Source organism: Lagopus leucura, unplaced genomic scaffold (assembly GCF_019238085.1).
Source record: "Lagopus leucura isolate 7727_CA_CO unplaced genomic scaffold, USGS_WTPT01 Super-Scaffold_810, whole genome shotgun sequence".
Taxonomy (NCBI): domain Eukaryota; kingdom Metazoa; phylum Chordata; class Aves; order Galliformes; family Phasianidae; genus Lagopus; species Lagopus leucura.
In genome coordinates, this window is record NW_024962261.1 from 838,320 (window position 1) to 860,393 (window position 22,074).

Here is a 22,074-nt window from a genome sequence, read left to right on the forward strand (position 1 = left end):
GATCAACCTGTGCATGTCCCTGTTCATTGCAGGGGAGTTGGATGAGGTGACATTTAAAGGTCCTTTCCAAGTGAGATCACAGGAGACACTAATGGGCCCTTTGAACGCATACTACTCCTATCCAGTGCAAAGTGAGCAAAGTAAATGAGGTGTTGTCTTTGATCTGTTCTTACTGTGTAAGCAATAGCAAACACTCTGCTTATTTCAAGTTCTTAATATATCATCACAATTAGAAGCCAGCCTGGTTATTCATTTTTAATGATTCTTTTGTAATGAAGATATTACCTCAATGCAATTTCTGTCATAAAAGATAGAGGATTTCTTCTATGCTGGAAACTAGATGAAATCATTTAATTTTTATTTTCCATCAGTAATAACCTGACATTGACTTTTACAGCATTTCTCTGCTGGGGCTGCAGCGTGCTTTATAATTAAAACGATATCTTTGTGTGTAGTTAGCATTTGTACGTTTTGATTGGTGTTAATAAGGAACCATATATAAGGAAATGTAATTCCTTATATAATATATAAAGAAAAAAGCACAGGGTTTTTTTGTTTGCTTGTTTGTTTGTTTTTTTACGTAACTGTAGGTATAGGAGACAATTAAGTTGGAAGATTTTTTATTAGAGTATGACCAGCAAAGATACAGGAGGCAGTTGTTAAGAATAACGACTGAGAATAAATGAAACATCAACCAAAATAAATGGTACAATTTTCAGATGTTGGGCTGCCTGTATACATCCATTTGATCTGTGTCTTTGAGATTTTCATACTGTTATATTTTTGAGTAGGAAAAATTAGTGAAATAACAATGAAACTCTTCTATGCATGGAGGAGAACTTGATAATTCTTTTATCTTGTTGAAAACTCTTTTCTTCCATGTTTCTGGCTAGCAACTAACAGTGATTTCTATGAGTTTATGATTAAAAAAGAATATATTCTTTATAAGGTAGTTTAGTACATTACTGAATTTTGAGATGAACAGTAATTGCTTTCCTTCTATGGTTATCATGTGCCAGGAATGAGTCATGAATCTAATGAAATGTCAGCCTCCAGCATTACTAAGTAGGCCCCCCATTGCTTTCTGCTCTGCTATTCTAACAGCTTTGATTTGTAGTGATTTTGATGAGAGCTCTTAAATATTTACAAACTAGCCAAAGTTTCATTCTTTCTTGCAAAAAGAATAGAATTTCTAGATCAGTGAAAGCAATCAGATTCAATCTGAATTTGGTGAGTGATTACAATCCTGACTTAAGCAGGTCTGCAACTAGTGTGATCTCACCTAATGTCCAACAAAGGAGAGTTAAGACTGTGAGGACAAGGAAAGTATAGGGAATACAGTTTGAGAGACTTGCTCTCATGTTATCGTGCTGCTGTCTGCTTCTTGTTTATAAAAGGAATAATGGCAATTACTTATTTCACAGATGTACTGCAGACAGGTACATTAATTACTGTAGTCTACTGTGACACTGGTTCCATGATGCTTCTTGCTTGAAGGACCCTTGTGTCTGGAGGACTTAAATGACAGGCTGATGCATAACTGCTTGGCTGGGATGATACTTTAGCCGTCTAAATCATGTCTTTGGTTTAAATCCCAATATATTCCAATAGAGATATGGAATGGCATGGATTGGAAGAGACCTTGAAGATCATCTAGCTTCAACCCCCTGTCATGGGGAATTTCCTCAGTGGCTAATTCAGGCTGTTTTGTTCATTTGGAAGATGTTGGTAAATATCATATTAATCAATAAAGGAACAATTTTGCAGCTGTGTTTCAGAACTGTTAAATGTTGGGAAGCATTCTCAGTTATTTAAAATGTATGTTTGATCATCTTAAGACAGATTGCACTGATTTGCTCTCAGAGTGGAAATTTCGCCTCACTTGAAAATATAGTATAAATAATATATTGCATGTGGTCATAACAAAAGAAAAATGCTGCATTTCTTTCCAAATGTTTCTCTCTATGGGGTGCAGCTTTCTCGCAACTTTTAGGTGAGGTGAAAAAAACACTTATCAGAGGACATTTCAAATACGAGTAAAAGCTGTCAGACATTGCAAAACTGGAAAGATTCTAGGATTTGAGTCAGCGTACACAATTTCCTATTTATTTTGCAATTATAGATGTGATGCAGAAGGCATTGGAGCAGGACATTTATTCCATGGATGGATTTCAGGAAATTATCTGATTATTGTTTTTTTTGTCTAATCCTTAAAATTACAAAGAGTCTACTTCTCCAGGGCACTCATTAGGTCAGCAAAGGGGTGCATCATGCTTGAGAGTCAAACTTAACTTTACTTAATAATCATAATAAATGATAGGTCTCAAGCACATAATTTTTATCCAAGTCTTCCAAATGTTTTAAGAGTGGGCCAGTGCTTTATATACCAAATTGTGTGTACTTTTCACTTTCCATTGCCAGCAGACACTGCAGATTGTCATACAATAAATATTGGTGTTTTTTTTTCATTTGTTTGTTTGGTTTTTTTTGCAGTTTTGAAACAAACTGAAGCAAATATTTCTACTTAGAGTGAAGGGTATATTGTATATTTCCATTTCAATCACAAAAGACAACAACACAAGTTAAGATACAGCCTGTTACATTTTACTGGAAATTAAATATTCAATTTTATTGGATAATAATGAAAACCATTCATTTTTAATAGAAGTAGAGCTGTAGAAGTTTATTTTTTATCATCTCTTTTCAAAGTGTCAGGGGCAGCAGAGAGGAGAACATGGCAGAAGGATCTTAAAAAATCGAATGCTGTTCCTCCCTGTGCCTGACGGTGCTTAAAATCAAATCCATTTGAATGCCTTGCAACACCATACTTAACATTTTAAACAAAGTTCAAGTAATTAAGGCAGGTTCAAGAAAAAAAGGATTAAAAAGAGTTGTGCCCAACAAGCATTTGGACATACTCGTGCTCTTCAGAAACATTTGGTATGGCAGCTGAGCATGGCAACCATGTACTCAGTAACAAGAATCCAGAAAATTGAACAGTTCATCAGGTCAGCAGCAGACTGTGCAATTTAATCTTCTCTTTTTGATGCACTAGATATAAAATTCATGAATGGAAGAGTGGATTTGATGGCCTTTTCTGTTGCTACTGGTGCTGTCTTGTCCTTTTGCCCTCAAGAAAAAAGTGAGTTTAATGACTGAAACCCATACAATAGAGGACAGAGGAAGCTTATGTTGTGCATCTTGGAATCATTAGCTCATGATGGTTTTTTCTTCAGCTTAGCCCTGCAGTCCGAAGCTGTTTGCATCGCTCCATCTCCTTATAGAAACCTCTACTTGTTAACCTCTGCACAGTGGACACATCCACTCAGCAAATGTAATTATAAAATACGCAAAGGAAGTGAAATCTGAGTTATGCTGAAAGCAATATTTCCATAGCAAAATGTTTTACAGTGGAGATATAATTAAAAACAAAATTTCTCATTTCCAATATTGCCCTTGAATGATAAGGAAAGAAAGCAAGACAAGTCACTGATACAAAATTTAACAAAATGCATAACAAAATGCAAAAAATGCACAAACTGTATCACTGAAGTTGCTTATGAACACTGTTTGGAGTGGCTTATCTAAATATTAAGAAAACTATTCTTCGTGTTTTTCAGCCTAGTAAAATCTACCAGTGAAATTACTTATCCTCTACATGGAGGAAAAACTGTAATGGAATTTCTCATACAGTGATACTCTTCTTTGCCTTCTGACTACTTGGACTCTGAATAAAAACATCTCCTCATAGGTGTCTTTACCAGCCCAACCTGTAAGATTTGTACATCTTGCAAAGGCAGTACTACAGTGCTACAAGCAATCTAGGTTTCTATTTATTATGCTGCCTGTCAGCATAATAAATGAGCAAGACAGAGCTTGCAAACTTGATAGGGATTTGGGTTTATAACTTGTAGACATCTAAGAGATTTGAAGTGTGGAAGTACAGGCAGCATCATTTGGTCCCTGGTGCACAGGATGAAGCTGCAGTGTCTCACAGATTGGCTGAGTCCAGTTTATCCTGGTTTGCTTTCTTCTTGTTTTAAGAACAAGGACTCCAAGATTCCCGGTATAAAAGAATAATTTATAGGTTCCAGTTGCTTAATCTTATGCATAACCTGCTTGCGTATTTTTCTGATCTTTATGTTTAATCCAACATCACTGGAATAAATTAATTATCACAAAGACTACAGATTACAGCTGCTCTTTTTGGCACATGCAATCTCTAAGTGAAAGAATAGCAGATTAGATACAAGGTTTTAGCCATATATGCACTGTTTAAAGGCTTTGAAATGGGCTTGTTTCTGGAATTATAATATTTTAGGATTTCACTGACGAAATGCTGGCTGAGAACTGCACTCTCTGGGTGGCCTGTGGTTTTAATCTGGCGATGGTAGATGTTTCCTGGTCTCTGAAAACAACCACGACCTCAAATCAAATTGTGGGTTTTTTAAAGAGAGGGAAAAGTAAATTGGTATACAGAGTGCATGAACAATGCATTGACATCTGTGACCCAGCTGTCAAAGAAACAGTCATTTCCCACTGTAGGGTCAAAACAGCAGTTTTCCTTCAGTTATTGAGCATCTGTCAACCCACTCAGACGTGACTATCTGCACAGGCTTCATTTTTCTAAAGCTATGGTTACTCATCTTTTGTTTCTGGCTTGGGCCAAATATGAGGCAATCCATTTTGTGTTGCTCCCTATTAATCATATCTCTGTCACAGGTGTTATTCCTCACAAAATTCCCAGATGCCAATTAGGCCACTTTGCCTAATTTGCCTAATTTGCCACCCCTCAATGCCTTCTGATCCTTTATATTCTCCTCTATTTCCACACTGACCATTTAGATCTTACCTCTACTTTTCCTTTCTTATGTGAAAAGAATTAAGTCCACTAGACTTAGAGGTTCATGTAATGATTACAACCAATAGATATTACATTATTTTTCCCTAAGGCTATGTCATGTGCCGTGGAAGTAAATCATAAGGTTTTGTTCAGTATTGCAACAGCTGTGCTGCAGTTTGAAATCATTTTTGCAGGTATACACAATAAAAAGCTTAGTCATTGGAGCACATATGATAATTTTGGCACTGACTGATGGTTTTCTAGCTGGCATTTCAGAAAGTCTATAAAAATGTGCAAAAATATTCTTTTGTACTGAGCAAATGACATTGCTCTTTTTGGCAAAATTGAGGTAGGTGTTCATTGGCAAACAGAGGATGGCAGATGGTCAGAAGAGAGAAGACAGACCTGTTCTTTTGTCCTAACCTAGCTTCTGGCGTCATTTCTCCAAAAAGAGCACTGTCTGAGTTAGCTTTCAAAAAGGATTTAGTCCTTTCATGTTTTTAATGAGAAATGAATGACTTCTGCTCTGTCTGCTCCAGCACTGTAATTTTGTTTATTGCTTAATGAACTCTTTGTAAGTTTTGTATAAAGCCAAAAAACCTTATCTGTTCATCAGTCATCTTTGCATACATCTTGTTTTATGCAAGTGTGTTTGCTGTTGGAGTTTATTTAACCACAAGTCTCCACAGGACATTTTCTGGCTTTTCTCTATGTGGGATTTTTTACTTTTCCTTACTGCCTGAAGCAGCCTAAGTTTTTGTTCCTCAAACCAGATGGAATTTTTTACTGTAACAAAATGAAAGCTTGTTTGTCTGATTCTAACTAAGCATTCATAGAATTAAGCAGGTCCCTAAAATGATCCTGATCTGGAAATTCATCTATAGCCTTGGACAGTCGTAGCTATCATGCATCTACTTTGGCAGAGAAAAGTGGTAGAAAGGCTGTAGGGCAAAGTTCCTTACTTAAAATATTCTGGAAAGGTCTGAACAGTTTCTTTGACCAAAATGTGTGACTTTTGACTGTTCTTTATTGAGAACTGCAGAGCAGGGTGAGCACACCTGTAGTGCTGTACATTCCCGTGCTGCCAGCCAGCTGTCCAATTTTAGTTATACTGGTATGTGCTTTGTAACTCTGCGGCTTTTGTCTTTTTGTAAAGTATTAATATGTATGAGAATTAGTCTCTTCATCTGCCTCTGATTAACTGGAAGAAGCAATAAATATGTACACTGGCACAGAAGCAAAAGCAACTCCTTCTTCCTTCCCATAAAAAGGGACACTTCAGTGCTCAGATAAATAACAGTAAACAAGTGAATAAAAACACTCAGTAAAATGTTATTTTGCTCTGTTGTGGGACTATACAGAGAAAGTGACAGATAAGGGAGTTTTGCTACAAGCTGTTATCCAAATGTTCCTGAATTTCTGAGAGATTTATCTCAATAAGTTTGGGGTTAATTAATAAATAAAATTGTGTATAACTTACTATAGGTCCAGGGCAGCTGAAGTTACTCTGAGGTAATCAACTGGTTGGAAAAGATGTTCAGAAATCTTTTTCTCTTCAAAATTCACAGCAACAATTACATAGGAAAAGGGGAGCACGGAACAGTTACTGCAGAGTCTCTATGGATTCATCAGGAACTACTGCACAGAGAAGTAAAACTGATCTTCAAGAGTAATAGGTGGTAGATGTCCTTGTAGAAGTCCTTGTAGATGTCCTGGCAGGTATCAAGCAGAATGTCTCATTTAGTTAATGTGAACTGAAGCTTGTATTTTCTGGAGACTACATGTAACTAAATACTCTGTTGCAAGGTTTGTATTTCTTTACAGCATGTGAGAAATGACAAAATCACAGAATTTCAGGAGCTGGAAGGAACACAAGAGATCATTGAGTTCAACCCCTCTGCTAAAGAGGATACAGCTAGTTGTCCAGCTAGGTCCTTAGTATCTCCATTGGAGACTCCACAACCAGTCTGGGCAGCTTGTTCCAGTGCTGTGTCGCCTTTATCATGAAGAAGTTATTCCACATGTTTGTATGGATCTCCCACTGTTCAACTTTCAGGCCATAACTCCTTGTCCTGTCACTACGTCAAGAAGAGCCTGGCCTCATCCATTTGCATCTCACCTCCCTTTAGATATTTATAAATATTAATCAGATCCCAAATGCCTCAGCCTTCCCCAGGCTGAACAGACCAGGTTACTCAGCCTTTCCTTGTAAGGGAGATGCTCCAAGCATTTTATCATCTTTTTGTCCCTCTGTTGGACTCCTAAGAGTTTCATGTCTTTTTTGAACTGGAGAGCTAAGAACTAGACACAGTATTCTCAATGGGGCCTCATCAGGGCAGAGTAGAGGGGGAGGATCACCTCCCTCACCCTAGGATACCTTTGACTTTCTTGGCCATCACTGGCTTGTGGCCAAACTGTTGTCCAACAGAACACCCAGGTCCTTTTTTGCAGAGCTCCTCTCCAGCAGCGTATTGACGCATGCTGTTATTCCTCCCCAGGTACAAGAATCTACACTTGCTCTTGATAAACCTCATCAGGTTCCGTTCTGCCCATTAGCAGTACATAAGTTAAAAATATTTCGTGTGATCTACTCTTAGTTTGAATGCTTGTTTTATGAATGAAAAGAAATCAAACCACTGTTAAGAAGCTAATGGCCAATTTACATTTTTTGAAGTATTTAATGTTTTTAATTCACTCAGTCTTGTGCTTTGGACAGATTAATGGCAATGGTATAAATGACCTCTGAGAATGATGCCTAATCATGATTGCACATCTTCTCTAAATTTAGTGTAAATATGTGCCAGTTGCAGTAAGAGTGGTTAGTCTGAACAATGCTACATGCTTTCTGAAGATACCTGATAGAACTAGCATTGCTATCTCAATGCCTCTTCAGAACAAGGCCTCTCATGACAAAGGCAAGGAAACAAATTAATATAATTGATATCCCCATGGATTCTTTCAGTCTACACCCCCTGCTTTGGCTAAGTGCCTCCTGGAGCAAGTGAATAATGGAGTCCTCTCCATAAATGAGTTCCCTTGAAAGTCATAAAAGTGAAATGTTTTGATTATACAATACTGGTAGGCATCTATTAATAATATATTAATTAAAAAAAAATAAAAATGAATGTTTAGTTTGAAAGGTTAGCTGTATTTCTATTAACAGTAAGGGAATCTGCTGTATATTTCTTTGTTGTAGCGTATTTCTACTTGCATCTTCGTGTTATTGATTTTACTGAAGAGAGCCCTTCTACACCTTCCAGTCCTCCTCACAGAGAAGACAGACATTCCTCTGTAAATTACAAAAGTACGTTCATTTTTATAATGGAAAGGAGCAGAATTTAGGTAGGTACAATTAATATTAATGACAGTTTAATTTTAAGAATTCTTATGACTCAGTCTGCAAGGAGAGTTGGAAATATAACTCCTATGTCTTTAGACACAGAAAGTGTGGGTTCAGATGTTTTTGTCGCCCACACTAACAATTGAGAATTCTCAAAGTCAGTGTTGTTATTCTCAATTTCAGATCTAATTGGCCATCCTGTTAAATATTCCTTCTGCTTGTCAAGCACTGGCAAGGCAGAATAAGATGCGTGCTTTCATAGCTTCTCACTGGGCAATAAATGTCAGTCCCATGAAGTGGACTGGTCTTTTAGTAGCGAAAATCTTCAGAAGTGACTTGGAGAACATCAGTCCAAACAGCACAAGTGCATACAGATACCTTGCAAAGGAACTGCAGTTGTGCAAACCATTTAATCACTACCCACTTATCCAGTGATGTAAAACAAATCTGTGTGAATCTATATCTTTGCTCTGATGGAACAGAGAATTGAATCATACTATAAATAATTGCCTATGCATCTGTGGCAAATGATGCAAATGCTAATTCCATAGCCTTCAGGCAGCCCGGAAGGAACTGATTTTAATTTCTAGTGAAATATGAACATTGCCACTTTACCAGAGAAGGAGAGGCTGTTCTGCCAGTCAGGAAATTCCTTGCAGGTTACCTCCTTGCACAGAAAAAAACTGCAGACAGAATCTTTAAAAATCTCCTTCACTCTGTCATTTGAAAAATATGAAGCTCTGGGTTTGACCTTGGCTCTTTTTATCTCCTCTGCCATTGTCTAGCTTCATGTCCAGCACAGAGACCAGTTGTGGCAACAGTCAGTGCACTGTGTGTTGTCAGTGACTTCTACCCTGCCCATATAGAGTCACAGAATCACAGAATGGCCAGGGTTGGAAGGGACCTCAAGGATCATGAATCTCCAACCCCCCTGCCACATGCAGGGCCACCAACCTCCACATTTAATACCAGACCAGGCTGCCCAGGGCCCCATCCAACCTGGCCTTGAACACCTCCAGGGACGGGGCATCCACAGCCTCTCTGGGCAGCTGTTCCAGCACCTCACCACTCTCACAGTAAAGAATTTCCCTCTGACATCCAACCTAAATCTTCCCTCCCTGTCATGGTGACATGGTGACATGGTGCCATTACCGAAAGCCAAAAATCACAAAACCATGACACCTCCCTCAACTTAAAACCATTTCCCCTTGTCCTGCAGTTATCTACCCTTTCAAAGAGTTGATTCCCCTCCTGTTTGTAGGCTCCCTTTAGGTACTGAAAGGCTGCAATGAGGTCACCCCACAGCCTTCTTTTCTCCGGGCTGAAAAAGCCCAGCTCTCAGCCTGTCTTCACAGGGGAGGTGCTCCAGTCCCCTGATCATCTTTGTGGCTCTCCTCTGGACCCTGTCCAACAGCTCTTTATCTTTCTTATATTGAGAGCCCCAGACCTGGACACAGTACTCCAGATGGGGCCTCCCAAGAGCAGAGTGGAGGGGGATAATCACCTCCCTGTCCCTGCTGGCCACCCTTCTTCTGATGGAGCTCAGGATACCATTTGCTTTCCAAGCTGGAAGAGCACACTGGTGGTGTGCTCCATATTGATGGAGATATGGTGGAGACACTACTGCTGGTGCAGTAGCATGGCTGGCTTGCTGATGCTTGCAGAACGCTTTCTGTCCTTTCTGACTGCATGTGGCAGTCTGAAATGAATCCAGGCTCTGCAGCTTTGCACAGTCATTTGTCCAAGTACAGGAATATCTGGAAGGGATTTACTGCTTTGTGTTAACAGCTGTGCATGCAGGAATACAAAGAATACAAACTGTACCTTTCCTGTGCATTGTCCAAAGGTGATACAGCCAGAGCTGGGAGCAGTGAGCTGTGTTATGCTGGAAATAGACAGTAGCCTCAGTCCCACTGTTTTTATCTGAGCAGAGCCTTCAATGGTGTTTCAAGTATTTTTTATCCTGTTTCATTTTAGGACTTGGGCTGTAAATGATCTCTTGGAGGCCTTTGCGTCTGTGTTTCCCTCAGAGACAGTGTAAGATGCTCTCTTTATTGCTTCTTGAAGCCTTGACTGTGCTCTGCCTCCATCTATAAACTGTGTTACAGTAGACGGGTATCTGATATTCTTACACTGGCAAAGGAAGACATTTACAAATCATCAATGATATATATATTTTTTCTCCCACGGCCTTTCCTTCAGGGATGCAAGCTGAGATATTTCCAGACCTTTGCTTGCTGCTGTGAGCACAGCTGAGCAGCTCACAAGTCAGACATTTCATATTAGCCCCAATGCAATGCACAATGTTCTACTTGACAGCAGAGTCACAAAGTGTTGTTTTCCACAAAATACAGCTAGAGGTGTTTCCAATAAAGAACATCAAAACATTGATTTAGCAGTTTCAGATGATATCTTTCCTGCAGTGAAAGTCTAAGTTAAAAATGTGGTTTGTTCTTGTATTGAGAGATATTTCCTCCTCTCTTCACCCCTCCTTTTTCTGCTGCATTTACAGACTCAGACATTGAAGTCCTGCTCTATTTTTAACCCATCTTGCCACAAGATAAGTGTGAATTCATCCACACTGCTTCACTGCTTAATGTGGGGAGCAATCTAGGGCTGAAAAGACAATTCCAAGTGCCATCCCACAGAATGCCTTAATTTTTTATTCATGTCGTCTTGTACAGCTGACATCCAGACATACTACCAGCTGAAACCGTGCACTCAAACCTTATCCATGGTTGTATCCAACATGAGAGAAGCAGACCTACTTCATACCTAAGCTAAAATATCCTTTGCTGTGGGCCCCTGCTGTGGCCATGCCTCATCTTGGTGGTGTTCTGGGACCTTGGGCTTGCCATCACTATCATTCTTTTCCTGGACTTTTACCTCCTGTCTTCTGTAGGACCCAGAACTGAGAGTATACTGATCAGTCCAACAGAATTTTTCACAGAAGTTCTTGACTCTTCATACTTGTATTTTCTACTTTGGACTTTTCCTTTGTTATATTACACACATTTTATGTATTTTTTCATCTTTTTCTTTTTCACATTTCATAAATGAAAATGGATACTCTTTTTTTTTTCCTTTTTAAAAATCGTATATTTACTTACTTATTTTTATTAAAAGGCATAGATATTCCCTTTCCTAAAACAAGTGCATGCCAGCTCTTTTCTCCTTCATCAAAGACAGAGAACAATCCATTTGTTTCTGACTGCATCGACTGTTGCTAGATTTATAATACCAAGTTCTGGAATCACGTCACTGAACAAATTCAACAACGAGCTTAAAAATACCTTCTGAAAATATGTGACTTTGTAAGGCAAAATAGAATTATTTTCTCAGCCTCATCAACTGCTTTTGCTAGATGCCTGCCATGCCAAATTTGGAGGCAGATCTTCCCACTACTTGTGGCAGTGGGAAGATCTGTATCACTTTTGCAAATAGAAGGAAAAATACTGCTTTGGAAAGCAGATGTTTCTGGCAGGTGATCAAAGCTTGCTCATACAGCACATACTGTCATCACAATTTCATTGGAGTAAAAGTTCTTTCTGTTGTGTTTCTAGCCCAACTGTCATAATGAGCTGCTCCTGCTTTTTGTAGCTATTTTCATTATCAACACTGGCAGTGTACTGGCCTTGCTATTTGTATTTCAGTTCCAAGTGAATGTGGAGCCCTGTGGGACAACACTACAATTTCTTTGGTTTGTTTTTTTTTTTTTTTTTTTTTTTTTTGTATTGTTCACAGCCTGATCTTGTCATTTAAAATCATGTAATGCCTTTATATCTTCCCCTACCCAGAACTGTGTCACACAAATCTTCCTGAGCAGCTTCAAAGAGAAAAAGGAAGGGAAGAGAATGTCGTCACAGTCTCTGATGGTAGATACCATCAAGATGATCTCTTCTCAGATGTTGTTACCCAGTGGAGCTAGATTAAAGCCGCCATGAGCAGGATGACAACGTCATTCTTCTGTGCAGACATTAAGATGGAAGGCATAGCTCGTTCTTCTGAGTTTTTGGCCCAGATGTAAATCTCTATTTTAATTCTAGGAAAAACAGCATTCAGAACTCATCTCACTTTGAGAAATGAATGTAAACTAATACATGTTTCTCACTGACTAAGAGTGCATTGCCAAGATCTTTCTTGAAGAATACAGAACACGATTTCAGCAAATAAGTTTAAATAAATCTAAATTTTCTTTTGAAAAAGGTCATTTTCTTTGTGGTAGCTCAAAACAAATTTTTATTGGCTTTGTTTATAGTACTATTCTGAAAGGGGTACACTTGCCTTTCTTTGCCTTCTATCATGTCATGAGGGTACCAGTTGGAGGTACCGCACTTCAGTTTGGCCTCACTTTTTTGATGAATGTGAAAAATCTTCATGCAGCTTCACTAAAGTCTCTTCCACATAAATGAATATATGAGATCACTGCAAAATTGAATCCCTAAATATGAATCTCAGTCCTGTAGCAAAACAGGCCTGTGATGCATAAAAATGCATTAATGAAGACTGAATTTAAACCCAACAATTGGCCACAGTGCATAGAATCCAAACAGAAACATACTAAAGTTGTGTAACCAGCAGCAGCATGTATTTGTTAGCACTGTGGTGTCACAGTCAACAAAATGCTTATGTATTTCTAAAAAGTGTGTAAGCTGAGAGCTAAGACATATGTAGTGGTGTTTAGGAAGCTCTTGAGAATAGAGATTGTGTGATAAAAAGCAACATAAGCATGAGGGACAAAGTGGGCAAGACTAGTGAATACAAAAGTATGGTGACAAAACCCAAAACAAGGCAAACTTCACTGGGAGCAAATTAGATTCCATCTAGGATTAAAAGGGCCCAGGAAAGCAAAACAGCAAGTCTAGGAACTGTGATACAGAAATAATGTGTGTTTTCTTTCATCAAGAAGCTCTCAAGTCTGACCACAGTGACCGCAGTCATGCTGCCTTGCATCTAAGACTATTGAGGACTGTGACCAGCAGTGTTTGCTGTACCCCCTCAGCAACGTGGTATTATTGACACACAGTCAGCTGAACTGTCTGAAAGACATTGGAAGAGTTTTGTATAGTGAAAAGTGGTGAGAAGGTATGGACCACTAGCAAAAGTTTGTTGTTAATGAGTGTGTGCAGTTAAGTTCTGGTTTAGAGTTCAGAATGCTCCTTGATCTACCACCAGCCTTCTGAACGCCCCAGCACTGCCATCTACAGACCCTTAACTGATGGAAGTAGGAAAACAGACACAAATGTGGAGGGAGAAGAGTTGTTTATTTGCAACAATCTGCTGTAAAATTGCATCTTCTCTCTGGTAAACGTGCCTTAGAGGTAGATGTCAAAAATGTTGATTATTTTACAATACCTCTGTAGTTTCAAAATCCAGAAAATGAAAATCAGACTCTCTGCTTTAAATTTCTTTCTTTTGTTAACGAAATTGCACCAGGCAAACTCCCGTGAGGTTTTAAGTGGAAGTTTAACATAGCATTTAATGCTTTAACTGAAAGTTTGAGTGATTAGGGTTCACCGAAGGAGTAAATTAAATTGTGGCATGGCAACAAATCTCGTACATGATCCTTAAAAAAAAGAAAAAGTATTACAATGTTGATATCTAAAGCCAAAGTAAAAAGAGTACATGCCATTTTTTCCTTTGTTGTGTGTTAATTGGATACTTCTTCTCAAACTGCTGATTGCAAGGCTGAAACTGCACTTCATCTTTGACATAAAAATAGCTGGTTGTATTTTTACTTAAAGAATAACTGCATGATTTTTAGATAAATACTGCCTAATGTTTGGCTTGAGCAGCCTGCAATACACAACCTGACATCTGCATGTATTATCTGATCTTATTTTAAGGGAATCTTTGAAAAATAAAACGATTTAATTTATTATGCTAGAGCTATTGAAGAAATAGCCTTTACCCTCTGTGATGTTTACATATTGTTTAAGTTTTGTGACATTGTTATAACAACAATACAAAACTAAAAAAGATTTCCAATGATATTTCAAAACTCACAAGTTAAAACATACAGCATGAGACATACAAAAGCTGGACTTGTGCTGTTGATCATATGCACAGTATCTGGTAAATACAAACTGTGTGGTAGACTGTTAACTTAGGAAAGATGATGCTGGAAGATAGAAAGGAATTGATTGTCACAAACTCTGAATTTCATTTTTCACCCCACTGTAACTATTCTCCCACTACCAATAGAAAATAATCTGTGGGAAAGAGAACTTCATTCATACTGCACAATTTTACTCACTTTGCTGAGCCATCAAATGTCAGTGAACTGTGAGGTGCTAAAATTAGCTGTTTGGAAGCAATGACAGCATTTCATTCTCTGTGTGGAAGCAACTGAGGTGCTTCTGCAGAGTGATTCAGCATTCCAAGGGCCTGTATGGTGTTCTGGGACTGCCTCTCTCTTCGCCTTCACTGTAGAAGGAGCCAGTGGCCACAACAGCTTTGCTTCAAGCACCGCAGTGGCATGACAGAAGATTTGGAGGGTTCATCTGTACCTCATTGTCTGGAGAACTGTAGGACAGAAACACAGTGAGCCATCCAGGCACTGAACCAGTGTCTACTGATGGACACAAACCAGAGGAATGGCTGTGACACTCTATTCTTCTGAGTTTCCAGCAAGAGCTGTATACAAGAGTTGTATCTTAGAGGTAATGGGATAACACAGTGGCAATCTGGACACTTCTTCTGAGTGAAGAAGCCACAGGGTCTGGAAAGCAGGCAGTTTGATGATTTATAGTCCCTCTAACTGAAGCATTCAGCTGTTTGCACAGAATACAGCTTGGAGGCAGAAGTCTGTATTCTGTTTTCTTCTCTCAGGCTTCTTCTGGCAAAACTTAGTTCTGTTTCCTTGCTTCTTTGTTCTGTTTGTTTCTCTAGGGAAACTAATCTACAATGTACTACACCAGCTGTTGAAATCTCCTAATCCATTGTAACGAAAAGAACAGCTTAGATTCATGGTGTTAGATCAGTTCAAGTCTAGTTCAGTCTAGAGTTCAGTCCAACTCAGAAAAGCAATAGGAATTTATATCAAATGGTAACATGGCCCATGTTTATACCTCCTTAGAGAAAGTTTGTCTATTTTCTGAGTCCCTGCCAACTCCTAAAGTGATTTTATATATAAGATCAATATCAGAGAGAAAAACAGTATTTTTGCCTGGTGCTTCCTGACGTGAATGTGGCAGCTAAGGGAGATCGCAGGTGATAAAGCCTCCTTTCTGTTTTTCCATAAGCTGCAGCATCCTTGGATTTACAGCTTCAAGCATTAGATTTCTAGCCTCCAATTTCACTTTTGTGATTTTAATCTTGCTTTTTTTAACAGTCTTGCCTCTTACCTTCAAGAGTTATCCTTTTGTATGGAAAAAGATGTAAAAGCTAATGTAAAATCTCATTCTTACATGCTTTTATAGATATTCCTGTATGTTCTAACTGATTCCTACTCTTCCTTTAAAAAAAAATAATGTTAGTGAGAGGACAAAATCTAACAAGTTTTTCTTTTCTTTTTTAAATTTTATTTTCAATTTTTTCTCAACCAGAAGTTATTTATTCTGTAGTGGTATTCATAGTGTCAATCTTTTGTTATGTGTCACTCAGTTTGTTGTATCAGGTTGCTTTCATGTATTTCTTTCACATTCTGCTCTAGAGCAGATATTAAGGATTTGAGATGATTAAGATCTGATATAATATTAGTATTGTATCACTTTTGAGCTTCTTAACATGTTCAAAGTAGTAGAAGCAAGGGGTTTTGATAGTGAAGTAATTGCAGACTTACTCAAGCATTGTGGTAGAGTTCTGCACTAAAAAAATAAAGAAAAGTTCAATGCATTTATCCCAATTAAAAGCATTAATTATTTATCATCAACCCTTTATTTAGTATCATTGATTTTTTATGACACAGCAAACTAAATAGGCTTCTGCTACAGCCTCTGCACTCAACTTCTTCCAATATTTTAGTAATTAGAAAATTTTAGATTAATAATAATAAGAGAACAGCTCAGTGAAGTGTTTTCAGAATGAAAATAATTTTCACAGCTCTGTATGTGAAGATCATAAACCTTCATTGTAAAATGCAGTTGCATACATCCTTGAGTAAAATATCTTATGTTTCAGGTTAGCACCTGTCTCGCAGGAACATCTTTTGGCCAAGTTCTCAACTCCAACTTCCATCCACTGTGAACTTTTACTTACTTTTTTATTTGTTTGGATCAATTTACAAAAGGCTTTATTTCATAGTTTGAATTCAGGGTGAATGTTGCCATCAATTCTAAAGCTACGTGACCATAATAACCTTTGTCCTGTGAGAAAATTGTGAATAAATCATGAACCTGAAAAACAAAGAAAAAGCCACATCTGGAAGAAAATCTGCTTAATTACACTTGTGGTAGAATTTTCTATTTATATAATCTTACAGACCCTACTCGAAATATACAACTTGAACACTTTTTTTCAAAAAGAACTCAGTTAGAAGACTCTCATTAGTGCCTCTCTGTATAAAACATGGTGTTCTTGTTGAAATTTTAAATGTGTTTCCTTTGTCCCTTGGTATTTCTTGCATACTTATATATTTTCCTTCACCCAACTAGAAATGTCAAGGGCAAGAACAACAGCAACAACAAAAACGTGAATCTGTCACATTAGGAAGGTAAACTGCTACTATGATTGTGTAGCATTCCAAAGGATTTTTTTTGTTTTTTTGTTAAGGGGACTTACGTGAGCAGAACACAACATGTTAGTGATTTCACAGCAAGGACTGTGGGACTAGATAATCTTTAAGGTCTCTTCCAAACTAAGCCATTCTATGATCATTTTTGAACTGCATTCAGAAGTCAGACGCATCTACAAAGATTTTGTGTTGCTGAGTGGTTGCATAACAAATTACATTGGTAGCTGCCTAAGTGTGTTTTTCAGTCAATCCCTTTTACTGCAATGGTATAATCCTTCACACCTAATCATTATAATCTGTGCTGCATAATGATCATTCAGCTTGCAGCTGGTGCAGTCTTACTTCTAGCACCATGTGCAGTTATGGGTGTCACCATGCAAGAAAGAGGTTAAACTATCAGAGACTGTCCAAAGGAGGGTTATGAAAACAGGGAAGGGTCTGGAGGCCAAGATGCATGAGAAGTGGCTGAAGCCCCTGGCTTTGCTTAGCCCAGAGCAAACCCATCTGCCCTGGAGAAGATTGTCAACTACATCGAGCGCAGATGGAGCCCAGAGAAAACTTCACTGTGATAAAGTAGTACACTTTGAGGGCCCAATTCAGTGATTTCCTGCCCTAAGTGATGATGCACATAGCTGCACTGGTCAGAGAAAATCTATTTGCTGCACTGCAGACTTCTGAGCCCTAGATATAATTCAGTACTTAAAAAATGAATCTCACTGTGATTGAGGAAGGTTTGAGAAAGCACATGAGTCACCACTGTCTTATTATGTAAACAGAAGCAGATTCTGTAGGTATTTTTAGGATAAAATATTCTACAGCCAGAGACTGGTGCTATAAAGGAAGCCTCCATGGGCTGCATTGTCAGTCTGTGCTGTTACACCACAAAGATAACACTCTGATCTGCATTTTGAAAGTTCATCCTTAGTAAATGTCCCTGTGGTAATATTCTCTCTCTTTCAGGTCTTTCACCACAGCGTGCATTTGGTTTTGATAGAAATTTATGCTGTACTGCAACCATCTTTTTAGCTGCTACAGTCCTCTATCTTATTCCTTGGTAAAATGTACTGCATTTCCCATCTTCTCTTCTGTTGAGGAGACAGCACATACTTTGGGCAAGGTTCATATATCTGGACACATAACGTGCTTTCTAGAACGTCAAATATTTGGTAACAGTGCCAATTCAGTTGAAAACATCTTTCTTATCCTCACTGAACTTCAGAGAGGTTTTTGTTTCCTATCAGAAGGTAATAAATTAGCTATGGTGGACAGTGATGTTATCCTTTTGATAAGTGAAGATTTTTTTCTTGGAAAGTCTGGATGCCAACTTTGTAATTCTCACTGCATGGCTAGAAATATGGCATGCTGAGTGTAGTAACCTGGTCAATGTTTTTGCTTTACTAAGACACTCACTGAGGATGTCTGCACTGCAGAGAAACTGAGTGACATCCCATGGCACAAGGCTTTGCCATTATAGTCAGCTGATGATTTATTATGAAGCTATTGTGCACTAGAAGCAATTGTTCTCAAAGGTAACACAGAACTTGTCATCTGCTCTTCACCTTGTACCTATAGCTTCTTTTAAAAAAATAAATAAATCACCACAAGTATAGCTTTCTAAAAGAACCCATAATATGTATTTTCCAGGAAGGAAAAACAAGCAAATAAACAAAAAGTGTAGTGAAGCAGGGAATTTTTCTCTCTAAGTACTTCTGGATTAGCACTGAACAGCAATACGGTGAGAGTAGTTCAGGGATTTTAGATATAGATAAAGGGCTTGTTTGTCACTGGATGACACGGTAGTCTACAACTGTGGAAATAAAGAACAATGAACAACTGCACAGCAACAAATGCTGCAAACCTACATGATTAACATTTTTCCTGAAAGAATGAGAAGTCTTGATATGTTGATTTAGTCTAAGGGCTAGAGCAGTGGTTTACAAATATCAACAAAATCCCAGAAGTAATTCAGTTGAAGGAAAACAAAGGCTGGAAATAAAGTACCTGATTATTTGTCAGGTGATATGTTGCAGCAAGTAAGGAAATCTCAGCCTTTATGCTGTGGATACAGAACTCTCCGCTGTGTGCAAACTGAAAGAAGTACTGGCCCAGCATTCCCTGAAGCTTGCATACCCTTTTAAATGTTTAAATGTTTAAATTCCCCATTATCAAAGCTATTTCTTTTTAACAAAATGCTGACTGTGTAAATCTATATTATGGGGTCTAGTTTGCTTTGCAGGCAAAGGTTTGAACTGCTTAGGCAAAGAGAAGAGCTGAGGGAGGGAGTGTAGTTGCTTAACACACCAGCAGCTGAGTGATGCCCAGCCAATTCCCAAGAAATGGTGGCCATTCAGCAGATGAATGATATGTTTGTTTCCTCGTTTTCCTTTGGGCCACAAACATTTAAATGTATTGTGGAGATCAAATTGGTTCTGAAATTGCCATTCAACTTTTCTTCACTCAAGCAGGAAGGCCAGTAAGGTGAATACAGTAGGATAATACTGTTAGCTAGAGAATTATTGTTTTACTGTAAACACATTTGAGAGCTGTCCATGAAGTGTCTTTGCTCATATTAATGTTATCTGTCATATTGTGTACATGTGTATTCAACCATACAAAATCTTTCTTTTCTTGAGCTGCTGCATCTGTATTTCCAGCCATGCAAGCAGCATTTTCAGTTAGCACTGTAAATTAATCTTACTCTGTCATAATTGATTTGTTAAGATTAGTAATTCTGTAGTTCGTCGAGCCTTTCTTCATTTTCTGCTTAAGGCTGGAGAAAGTGCAGGAGTGTGGGGAATGTGTGTGAAGGATGTCTGTGCTGCACGGCACACATCTGAGTAGTGTCAGGTGTTGTGATGGGGGAAGGTCCTTTGGTGGTGGATTGCTGAGAAACAGTGCAACATCGTCCTCTGAAAAATTCATCTCCTTCCCATTCACTTTCTCTTCTAGTAAAAAAACAGCTACATGCAGGATTCACAAGAGAAGAAAGTCAGAGCAAGGTCACAGGTGTGCTTTGCAAATGCCTGAGAACGAAGCTGTCAGTCAGAGCCTGTGAGATGCGACATGGAATGAGCAAGAGACCTGACATGTCTTTGGCAGACAGCTGGGCAGTTGGCAGCACCTGGTCTAGAACAGCTCTCTGTCTCACTGCACTGCCACACTGACTTTGTGTCAAGGACTTCAGAGGGGTCATTACGGAAGCAAATGTTTTTTTCTGGCTGGATGCTGAATGGGGGACCCTTCCAGTATGTATTGGAAAGACTTGAGTTCAAATTGGTTATGTTTTTCAGTCAACTACACACATTGTTTTGTTCTTGCTGTTTTAAAGTTTCTTTTCTATGATAATTATCTCATTTGATAGATTTTTTGTAAGCATCAACAGATGTGTGGAAATCTTATTTTGTACATGTATGCTGTCACAGGACATTGCAGGAAAAAGAAATGGAGGAGTCCAAGCAACAAAAAGAAAGCAAGTTATGCTGAAGCCAAACCGTATCTCATAATAAATATTCTGTCACTAGTGGCTCCTGTCATCATGGCTTTTTAAGACAATGTAGGAGCTGTAGTCCAAAACAAGAGAGCACAGCACATTAAAGAATTTGTTAGTACCAGGTCATCAGAGCCTTTCATAAAGGAATTTTTAATTTTCTTTTATAATTTTTTTTTTTCTTGGAAAATGGAATCTTCCATTTTTATAATGGAAGATATTTTAAGTGAAAAAATGAGTCACTTGAAATGGACAGCTGTGACTCTCCATTAAAAAAGTTATTTTAAACATTTTGACTGCTTTCCTACTTCAAGAATGACTGGGTATATAGCTCTTCTCTTCCTACCCTTTTACATTTTGACATGAAACTAACTTTCAGCAGTCAGGCTCTTCATGTAGCTGTAGTTATCTAAAATCTCAGCAAATAAAGTGCTCATTTAGTGTGCTAGAGCTACTAATTTCTATTTTACAGAGCAGTCACACATTGAAGCCTGACCATCACCTTCTTACTGTGAGTTGCACCTTCAAGGTTCCTGGAATTCTGTTTATTAAAGGTTTGAAAGGTAACACATGGAATTTGCTCCAATAAATAGATTTTAAAAAACAACTTTATGCCTATTTTTGTTGTTCTGTTGTTTGTTTGTTTCAAATTTCACATTCTACACTGTGCATGATATGTTATCTCGATTTTATTCTGTCCACGTTAGGAAGGGAATCATGAATCAAGATCTTCTCCTTCAGAAGCTCAGTCACACAAAGAATTCATTCATTATTATTGTATTTGTTGGTAGTGATGCCATTGACCATTTCCACCCTTCCATACAAGCTTTTTCTCCAGATAGTGAGTTCCTAATTGCTGTTCAATTAACTGATTAAAACAATAAGAATGAATAAAGGTACATAAGAAAAAACAGATGCTACTGATGCTGGCAACACTTCAGCCTTGGAACTGCTTCTCTTCAGGATTTCAGCCAATGGCAGACACACTAAGTGATAAGGTGGGAACATGTACCCCTCCTTGTAAGTGGAGAGAACAGGGCTTTCATACTGCTGAACTTGCTGTCACTGTATGATTATTAACTACAGAGGAACAGAGTCTCACTTTCCCTTTCCTTGATACTGCTTATAGGCTGAAAGGTAAAGAAGGACCACAAGATAAACCTTCCAGTTCCAGAAGGAATTAAAATTGGTCACAGAGGTGTAGGTCCTGTGTCCTGACATAAGGAGAGCTGGCAACAGATAAACTCGAAAATCCAATCCGCAGCTGCAACAGATATTACAGCATTTCATACTTTGCTCTCCAGGACAATTTATAAAGGATCCATTACTTAGTGTTATAGATCTTTCACTAAAAAAAAAAAAGCTGAAAACAGCTGCCTGCTGCTGTAATTGTCAGCAGCAGTGCAGAGTTTTCTTCTTTGAATATAAGCAACAACTTACTATGTGATTTTATTGGAATGAATTAAAATTTATCTTTGCAAATATCTTGCAGGGAGAAGTGGCAGAATCTTAAGTTGAAATTAATACTGAGAGTAACCTCATTTCATTGTTTTAAATAACTGCTAGCAAGCATGATGAAAAACAGCTTGAAACTTCTTGCTGTTAATACATCCAGACAATGCATTCAGAAGAGTTCTTTTTATTTTTAATTCCTTTTATGTTTCCCTTTCTTTCTTCCTTACTTTTTTCCTTACTTTCTGCCCATTCCTGATTTAAGATATGCAGTTACT